Source organism: Scomber scombrus, chromosome 1 (assembly GCF_963691925.1).
Source record: "Scomber scombrus chromosome 1, fScoSco1.1, whole genome shotgun sequence".
NCBI classification, from domain to species: Eukaryota; Metazoa; Chordata; class Actinopteri; order Scombriformes; family Scombridae; genus Scomber; species Scomber scombrus.
In genome coordinates, this window is record NC_084970.1 from 6,759,808 (window position 1) to 6,767,455 (window position 7,648).

General features: G+C 38.1%; 1 long non-coding RNA gene across 1 annotated transcript in view; it reads right to left on the minus strand.

Moving 5' to 3' along the window:
• Positions 1-5,798, minus strand: part of LOC134000075 (uncharacterized) — an 82,286-nt gene extending 76,488 nt beyond the window's left edge. Inside the window, exons 1-2 of the long non-coding RNA XR_009927396.1 lie at positions 5,718-5,798; positions 4,579-4,632 (exon numbers count right to left, since the gene is read on the minus strand). This is a non-coding gene — a long non-coding RNA (uncharacterized LOC134000075). The remainder of the gene's footprint in view (positions 1-4,578; positions 4,633-5,717) is intronic.
• Positions 5,799-7,648: the final 1,850 nt, after the last annotated feature.

Here is a 7,648-nt window from a genome sequence, read left to right on the forward strand (position 1 = left end):
TATGCATAATTAAGGTCAGGGCCACTATGACGAGTCAGCACCAGGGCAACTACATTGGTTAGGCAACATACCGTGGCGTTACCATAGTCAAAGTTTAAAAGCAAAGCCGTCACAATTTCAGTGTTTTGTGTTTTCAGTTCAAGTTAATTGTGATATTTTGGTCACAAAAAAAGTCTTGCTCACAGTTTGGTTGTACTAAAACACTTTCTTAGGGGTCTGATGTTCACCTTTTCTGTTAAGTACATTTCATTTGAATGTTTTTATACCTGGTTTTCAATGGTAAAATTAGCATTATTACAGTGACCCATAGAGTGTAAAAGCACCATGCTAACAAAGCTAGCAGCTAGTGCAAGGGTCAGTTCCATCCTCTCATCCAAAAACACTCTGTCTCCAAAAAACCCAAGATCACAATGCAAACTCAAGCTTTGAAAACCAGAGTCCACAAAACCAATGGGTGACGTCACAGTGCCTACGTCCATTATTTTTTACAGTGTATGGTGTATGTACACTGGAAGCATTCAGGTGCGGTAAGCACCCAATACACAATGACTGTAGTTGCACACATAAAAAGGAGGAACAAGCCATTCGATTCTCAGCTCCTCCAGTTTCCTTGGCCAAGTTATTGAACCCCAAATTGCTCCCGAAGGCTGTGCCATCGGTGTGGGAATGTGTGTGTGATTGATTAGCTCGTCCTGATGAGCAGGTACCTTGCATGGCCACCTGCCATCAATCTATGAATATGTGTGTGAACAGGTGAATGTGGCTTGTAGTGTAAAAGTGCTTTGAGCGGTCAGAAGACTAGAAAAATACTAAACAAATACAGTCCATTTACCATTTACCTTATAATGTATATATACACACAGTATTTCAAACTTAGTCTGATGTTATTTCACATTGCACTTGTACCTGCTCATACACTTGATAATTTATACAGTGGTTCTTTTGGAGTCTTGCCTTGTTTGTAAGTTGCTTTGGATAAAAGTCTCTGCCAAATGACAAAAAGTATAAATCTTGCTGTGAGCTTACAATAATGAATATAAGAAATGAGCCAACTCAGATGAACATATCAAAACTGTATCCACTCATCTCTTCTATCATTTGGATTATGGTGGCAGGACTGCCAGAGGATAATATCCGAGTCACTTTCCAAACAAAACCTTCAAACATTTGAATACATTATCTTTGGATTTGGAGGAATATGATGGGTATTATTCATTATTACTGCCAAAACTATTAATTGATTAATCAAGATAATAATCTGCAGATTAACTGTTAATTGCAACTCTCTTTTGTCACTAACAGACAAATCTATACAAGTATTTTTGATTTTCTACAGATTGTGTTCTTATATTTAATTTCTGTATCATTTTGCAGCAGCGGTCACATTACCTGAAGAATTACTGAAGAATCAAGCAATTAAAAAGCAGAATCTGTTCTGGTATTACTTATAAGTGCTTTCTACTAATTGTATTCAGTCTAAAGATTAAACTGCACAATACAAACAAAGCAGATCGAATGACAAGAAGTAAGAAATATCATTAAGACGTATCATTTCACACAGTCAGGAAAAGCTGGAGGGTGACAGCAATAAAACATATAAACACATATAAACCTACCAGAGTACAGCACACTTGAGAAATCACTGGGTTTTATCTATTGTCCCCACTTCAGCAGCAACTTCACTGTGTTTCATGAAGTGTTTAATACCACTCACGCCCCCTTTGTGTCCCATTTTTAAGTGTCCAGGTTAATTTGCCCTCTTTCCTATACACACCGGTCCTGAGCAGATCCGTTTTTGTGCCACAAGATGCAGTGAACCTTTGACTTCAATTTCCTGGCGCTGGCAGACGTAAATTAGAAGAATGTTTCAAAGGAAAGTACAGCCCCCTGGCCTCCACTGTGAAGGCTTAGATAGAAGATGAGGGAGGTCGGTGTAGTTAGTGAGGGATGACTCTGAGACCTTCTTCTTTTAGTTTGTTTTGGTCATCTGTTTAAGTTTTTAGGACCTTATCATTTGTAAAGCTTCTGCACAAGGTTCACATGTATTCAACTGTGTTTTAATATGATATTCACATGCCCTCATGTATGTCACACATTTTTTGGTTGCTGTAATTGTTCTGTTTTATGGTGATTGGTGTGATTCTGTTGTAGGTGATGGGGGTCATTAGCCACAGTCTTTGCTTTGTGTAGAAATGTATTCAGAAGTTAAACCTGATATGATTCTTGTGAGTTACATAAATCAAGTAAGGTATCTTGTTATGTCCCCTTCATGAAATGCAAGGTTAATTAAAGTAGTAGTTTGTGCCACTTGTGTAATAAGCTTTTAGAAAGGGGGTTACATCTGAAGTCAGACCTTTAAGATTTTGATCAGCAAGGTTTTTTCCTCATTTTTTAACATTTAACATGTTACTGAATACATATATTACTGTTTTTAATCCTTTGAAACAATATTTTATATATATATATATTTTGTAAATAAATCAGGATGCAGGCTTATTTGGAGCACAAATAGTGTTAAATTGTGTCACAGTACCAATTAAGCCCATGCCAGACTTTTTTTTATAAAATATCTTAATTTTATCTACATGAACTAATGAATACATTTTCAAATGAGAGATAAATCTTGCTTTATAAGACATGATCTCCCTTATGAATCATGTCAGTATCTAACTAACCCTAACCCAAACAGCTGAATTTAGATTTTGGTGGGCTTAATGGGTACACTTACCCTAACAGTTGAAAACACAAGTTAGAAAATTAGAAAAGTAATCAAATATAATAAGTTACATTACTACATTTATCTGATACATGTTGACAGTGCATCAAAGTGAAAGCAGTTAATCTTGCATTAATTGATGTTTTCCTGCAGCTTGAGGGAAACAGTAAGGAGCCCCTGAGTGGTCATAGAGAGGAAAAAATACATATATAAAGGCCATGTTTACTACATTTAAGTGCTCAAAATGCTACTGCGTTCATATAAGATACAATTCGTTCCCACCGTTTGATTAATTAAAGGGCACAAGATAAAAATTTGCTCCCACGTTTTTGGTTAATTGGGGGGCACGAGATACAATTTGTTCCCACATTTCGGTTAATTCTCGCGCACTAGATAAGATGAATGTACAGAGACTGACAGGCGGAGAGGTAAAGGAGTCGGCTCAGCTGCCGATGATGTTAAACAAGCGGCTGAAAGGACAAACACTTATCCTTTAAACAGTCAGATGTTTTAAATATATTGTCATGTTGCTAAATGTAACCCAGATGAGAGTTATTAATAAATGTATGGCTGTGTTGTCTCTGATTTCAGACACTCTTTGGAATATGACCTCGTAATTTTCTGTTTGAAAAGCTGAAAAAAAGACACTCCTATCAGTAATCACAGCCATATGCTTATCATCATAAGTCAGCTTTTGTTTCACAAACACGTCAAAACAAGTAGAAGTGTCACGACACTCACCATATGCCTGTTTTTAGTCTTGTTTTAAGCATATTTGTGGTGTTTTTGCCACAAAAAGCGCTATACAAATAAAGCTCATTCATTCAGTAATTAAGATAAGATAAAGCTTTATTCATCCCCTGTGGGAAATCTAAGTGCTACAGCAACAGCAGAAAAGAGTAGCCTATATAAAGCAGAATAGATTAAATAAACACTGAAGTTATAAGCAAGCAATTAAATGCAGTAAAACAATTAAATGAAGAAAAAGTGAAGTGAATGTGTCAAATGAACAGATGTGCAAATAATCACAACATAGGTAAATAAAGGTGAATATACATTACAGGAAATAACACCAATCAAGTGTAGCAATGTTTAAATCCAAAAATAGAATAATTGACAGATACGTTGAGTCAATCATGGCTTTGCAGCATTGGAACACATTATGACACATTGAAGTGTCTCATCTTGAGTCTTTTCTTGGAAATATTCAATGTTAAAAAAGCTAAAGAAGTATAGTACATAGAGTAACAAGGATGGGTAAATCTTCCAAGATGCCTAGTCAATTAGGGGACCAAAAACATCCCTCAAAGTAGTAAACACTATATATACTCACATGTCTAAACCTAAACAAAAATCTCTCTATTCCCTTATGATCGAACATAAAACAAACATATCATTGTCACCATGGACGTCGTTAGGCCAATTTTGGGGGGGGCTTAAACCTCCCTAAAATGTTCTAAAGCCCCCCCAAACCATTCAGGGTTTAGACAGGCCGCCTAAGCAACACACGCCTGCCGCCTTAACTGACGTCTTCAAAAAATTTACAGCGATGTATATTAATGTTCAACCAACATCTGCAGCGGTGCTTACTGAAGGACGACTGGTCGAAACCGTTGTGTCCGACTGTCTGACTTCGACCCTGAACACACCTGTAGCTCTCTCTGTACCTACCGCTAGCATAACACAGACACGCTAACAGTGATATTAAGTTTAAGGAAACAAACACAGACCTCTGGCTAAAACATAGATCTACATCATCTGATGCAGAACCTGCTCAGAAAAAAACAGCGGAGCCCGAAAAACTAAGGAAAACAGCACCATGTGATGTCAACATTATCAACGTTAATCCTCAGACAGGTAACTGTGACGTTACTATAGTAACATGTTTCAGGCTAACCGGCTCAGAGTATAGACCCCTTCACAGAATGTAAACAGTGTGACATATTTTTGGGGGCGGGGCTTAGCTGGAGGCAAAACATCTCAAAAGGTATAGCTTGTAAACGCCGGTAAGCGTGTTTTAACGGACGCCGGTTAGCGTGTTTTAACGAGTTTTGGCAAGAATGGACAAGGAAAAATCTAATTTTAGTAAATATGTAAATACACTAACTCTCCGAGACCGTGTGTGTTATTTAAAAAAATTGACACTGACTGACCAGACGACATTTACTGACCCCTACACTCTCACTCACTGGATGGACAATTTGACAGGACTGCCCACCGTAAAATGGCCAGACATTTACACTTACCTAATTGACTACCAAGCGTATACACAAAAGAAAAATGAAGGCATACAAATCATTAAACGCTTATAACTATGTCGTGAACGGACATGTTCAAGATTTTCTCCCACTGCAAAAGTAAGAGAGCTAAGTTACTCTGGCTAACGTTACCATGACTGCTGCTGCTACTAACTTACTGCTGCCTGCCACTACTCACGTTACTACTAACTCGATACTACTTCTTTTACAGTGACTTTTACTTTTACTACTAATACTGATTTTCTGCTATTGTTATTACACCTGCCTGCTGCTGCTACTACTTCTACTACTACGACTACTACGACTACTAACTTACTGCTACTCAAGTTATACAAGTTGCTACTCCTTGACATATTATTACTGCAGCCCCAAATAATGATTAACTTAACGTAATTTCAGTCACAATTTAGTCTAACCCATAACGTTATCCAGGCTGAAACTGATGATGCATTACATATTAATCTTACCTGATATGAAGTGTGCGCTGCAAACACGAGAGTTGTTGATTATATTTTCAGTCCAATCCTTCCGTTTAATCGCGTTCAACCAAAGTAGTCTACAACTGGCAGTGGCTGGTATGCGATAAAACTTTAAGTTTGTGTTTTTGCTTTTGCGGTTTTGGCACCCAAAAACACAGCAAGACGACATTTTCGCAGGTGTTCGTCTCAAGCTTACCTTTGTTTTGCCTCCAGCTAACGTCGTGACGTCACAGTGACGTAGGCCATGAAAGGGTCTATATGAACGGCTCCAACTAAACAGGTGATATTAACGGTGCAATGTGTAAAATACTGCGGTGCTGCGCGTTTTATCAGCTGATGTTACAAAACCAATATTAAATTACTCAGATGTTTCTCATTCAACAGACCTGAAGAGAGAGAGTGAGGCATATTCAACAAAAACATGATGCTAATGCTACTGAAACTGAATATAACTACTTAGCTGTATAATACTATATAACTTGTTATTACTATAAAATATAGTTCAGAGAATAACTTAACTATATAAGATACTCAATGGACTAACTTGTGCAATCTAATTCAATTCAATGAAACAGCTCTAAATCTACATTTATGAAGCTTATACTAAATTTTTTGACAAGAAGGTGAAAATTCTGCTTTATGTTTATTATTTAGTGATTGAGGTGTATTAGGGTGCAATGTAATGCACCCAAGTACACCACCACCACTTAGTATGACCTCAGTAATAAACAAAGTAGAATTATCACTTTTTTTGGCAATGTAATCAAAAGCTGAAAATGTATAAACTTCAAAAAAAAAAAAAGGGCAGAATTAATAGCAGAGCTGTTGTATTGGATTGAATTATATTGCACGTGTTCCTAATGAAGTTGCAGATGACTGTAGTTCAGAGAATAAAACTACTTGTTAACTAACCAGCCTCCAGACCCCGAACCGTAGTAGAGGGTCTCTGGTTTAAATATGTAAAACACAAAACAAAAACCGGGACTTCTTCGTTTGAACAGGAGGACCGCATTTATTTCCAGCTCTGCAGAGTTACGGTCACCACACGGTATAACGCTGAACTGAACACTGTTTCACTGTGGCTGCTTCTAATAAAACTCCTTTTACAACGTGACTGCACACTTCTTTTTCTGTAGTTTACTACCTGTTCTCCCCGTCGCACACACACTGACGTCACATGTAAACACACAGCGCACCCACCTCGCATACTTCCTACGTCACAAGTACATACACACACACGGCTCCACGTACACATCAGGCTGGGCCTGTAACATACTAATTACTATATAATATAGTTCAGAGAATACCTTAAATTGAAGGAAAGTGACAGAATGCCTGACGCTTGCATTGTGACCGATGAGCTTTTGCGTCCGTTCACAAAATGCTAAAAGATATCAGCATGTCAGAACATATCTCTGTCTAGCAATTAATGTTGATACATATCATTGCGCAAGTAAATTCCGGACCTTTTCTAGTGGGTAAGTGTAATACCTATGTATACTACACTACTGATGTGTGTTCGTCAAATTTCACTATGCCATCTCTTAGCACCTGGTTCTGGTATACTGTGAGCGTGGCACATCGCTCATAGAGCTCTGTATATCTCATGATAAACTTTGTCCAGTTTATCACCAATGAACAGTCCTTCATCTTCCAACTCCCATAATAGCTGAATCCAATACTCAATCCCTTCCTTTCGTATCACGCCCCCCCAGCTCTCTATTCTTTGGTTTGCTGTGCTTGCTCCTGTTATGTAACTTCATTCTCCTGCTTTTCTGTGTTCATCATTTCTTTGCAGATACAGCTGGATGTCTCTGACAGTTACATTCTCTGTTCCCATGTCAGCCTGTACAAGCTTTGGATACCCCCCCACCCAACCGTTCTATCACTTCCACAAAGTAGTCTCCTATTTCATGTGGCTCACTGTTTGTTCTGGCAGCCTTCAGACAAATTATCCTCCACGAAAATCCATCTTTATATCCATTAATGCATGTACCAAACAGCTTAAGCTTAACGTAGGAGTCTAAGTGCTATATAAAGTTAGGCCCGTCGGAAAAGTACTGTCTGTGTCTGACACATCCTCACCGGGGATGTTGGGACTTTTCAGGCTCGAGTTGTGCACTTTGTGTACATCCTACAGTGTCCAGGGCCTTGCAACTGATTTATTATAAAGTCAGTTACCTCTGCCAAATTTC